Below are 2,947 nucleotides of genomic sequence, written 5' to 3' on the forward strand. Positions count from 1 at the left end.
ATATGGACAGTTCCTGCGCTTGTGCAGGAACTGTTCAACAATGGAAGATTTTGATAACAGCTCTTATGACCTCATTAAGAGATTTTCAGAAAGGGGCTATGATCCAAAAGGGGTGCGACAAGCATATATTAAAGTGAGGGAGAGATCAAGGGAAGATTTAATCAATCCAGATCTCTTCAGTTTTTCTCATACTGTACCAAACAAATCGGCAAAAATTTATGATCAAGACAAATGTGAGCCCCCATTTTTCATTACGCAATATAGCTGTCAGGCTACACATTACCATTGATACATTAATGCCCAAAGGGCTTAACACTGAATGGGATCTTAAAATCTTTTTATGATTTCCAATATAATCATGTCTTGAAATGGTTATTTCTTCTTTACATTTCCCTACCCTTCCCTTTCCCTCTTCCTTCCTCTCTCCCTCCCCCATCCTCTCCTTTCCCCTTTCCCCTGTTCCCCCCTCCCCCCTCCCCATCTTTTCTCTCTCCCCTTCCCCCCTCTTCCCCTCCCCTTCCTTCTCTTCCCCCCTTTTCCCTCCCCTCCCTCCCCCCTCCCCTTTCACATTGATTGTTGATCTTGTTCAAAAGTATTAAGTCTCATTAGTACAAATGTGATATTGGTCTGATGAATTGAAAGAATAACTGTGATTTCTATGGCTCTAATGCCCTTAACAATATCTGATACTAAGCATTTGGTTTATTTTTAGATAGATAGATAAGATACTTACTATATTGTAAACAATGAAATCTCATGTCATACATATATGGTTTTATACATTTTTTCTCTCCATACCCATAGTGCTGATTTGTTCTTGATTATCCTAAACTTCACAGGGATAAGGCTGCATAAGAGTTAAATGAATTGAAATAGATTGCAATATGATACCTGTCTTGAATATATCATATAGACATGGATATATGTATATATGCTTTTTTATCATCATATAAGTGTAAGGAATCCGCTCCACGGTTTTCTGGTTGCCTTACCTTGCAGACCGGTGCAGTTCTGGATCAGCTCTCCTGAGGTTTGCTGCAGCCTGGATTCACTCATCAAAGCAATACATACTCCCTCTGGTATCTACTGCAGCTGTGCAGCCTATCACTGCAACCTAGACTTGCATTCATTCATTGGAGCAGTACCTTCACACCCCCCTCCGGGGATTGGCCCGCTGGCCTTTAAGTACTGTCTTCCCATAATGCTCCCTGCCGAGCATAGTCCTAACTGGATGTCTACTGTTTTGCCACAAGCCCTCGCTTGTTCTCCTATGCTGATACCAGGTTCCGCCCTGTGTCCTTCAGCTTCCTTCAAGCCGCTTGTTCTCCTATGCTGATACCAGGTTCCGCCCTGCGTCCTTCAGCTCCCTTCAAGCCGCTTGTTCTCCTATGCTGATACGGAGGTTCCGCCCTGCGTCCTTCAGCTTCCTTCAAGCTCCCGCTTGTTCTCCTGCGCTGAAGCAAAGGTATCCCCTATGTCTTCAGCTTCCTGCTTTCCTGCACTGAGGCAAAGGTATCCCCCGCGCTCTTCAGTCTCCTGATTCCTGCACTGTAGCGGAGGTTTCCCTGTGGATCTTCAGCTTCCTGGTTCCTGGGGCCTACTCTTTCCCTAATCTAGAGAGGCCGTGTCCTGGTTCCTGCGCTGTTTCAGAGGATTCCCCAGCCGCTCAGGACTCTTGCGCTGTAGCACTGGTGCACCCGTGCAGCAAAGCGGTGTGCTATTCTGGTCTGCCTACCATCTCCTGTGACCAGTACCATGGGCCATGGTCGTCGCTCGCGCAGAGGCCAACCCCGCGCTCCTAAGCTGAAGCGGGGCTCTCCTGACTACCTGTTGCCGAACTCTTGCCTGAACAATGGTTATCCTGATATCTCCTGTCCTGACCCTGGCTTGTACAACGACGACGCTGTCTTCTCCTTTCCTGATCCTGCTACGTTTGACAACGAACTGCGCAATCCGGATCAGCCTGCGCGGTCTCAGGTCGGTGCTTTTACAACCCCACCTCAGCCTCGCGGTCCGACCCTGGTTTGTGGCGAGCAGAACCCTGACAATAAGTCTATACAAAATGCTGTTGAGAAACGTTATGGTCTAAAATTGTATGTATTTTATTTAAACTGAATTACCAACACAGGTGTTTTACACCAGTTAATTGGTGATAGATGGGTTTAAATAGTGCCCTCCTTTCACATACGTCACACTCCTTGAGAAAGAGCAGTTTTGCTCGAAACGCGTGGGAGGAGGAGGTCCCTAGTTTGTCTGTCAGAGTATCTGTTTTATGTAGCCAAATTAAGGTTTTTTTTATCTTCAAACCACTTCCTGGTGAGTCTTTGTACATAGGAGCCACGGCGCGGCATCGATCACCCATTCACCTACTCTTCATCCAGATCGTGGCCACGCAATGGAGGGATACCGGTCACCTGTTTAGGTGCTTCCCTACGCCGAGAGAGAAAGGTGAGCCACGGTTCTCATTGTGAGTATCATTACTCCATACCGATTACACTGTGTTATTGCAGCTACATCCATTTATAGGAACGGGTCTGCACTCAGTTACTCCCCTCACGCTATATGCGTCTGATCAGGCTATATCCCCACATGCTCCGCTTCAAACAATTATGCCTAGAGCAGACACAGCTCACAGTTTGTGAATTACCTTGACCCACAGATGGCTCACACTGCATGCATTCCACTTGAATAGCAAGAACAATTTTGAGATCAGCAACCTTCTATCAAGTTAATGGAGCACTTTTTTTAAATAATAGGTTCAATTACAGATGCACTTGAGCTGTCTGTACACATTGACTCTGAAAAGTAATTACCATGGTTTTCATATGGTTTGCTTGACCATTAGGGATCATAGTTACAGGAAATTTAAATCAGGCTATATTTGTATCAAATTTAAAAACATTGCAAGTGGATTTGAGAAAACATGTTGTACTGTATTTGACAAACT

This window comes from Ascaphus truei, chromosome 1 (assembly GCF_040206685.1).
Source record: "Ascaphus truei isolate aAscTru1 chromosome 1, aAscTru1.hap1, whole genome shotgun sequence".
Taxonomy (NCBI): domain Eukaryota; kingdom Metazoa; phylum Chordata; class Amphibia; order Anura; family Ascaphidae; genus Ascaphus; species Ascaphus truei.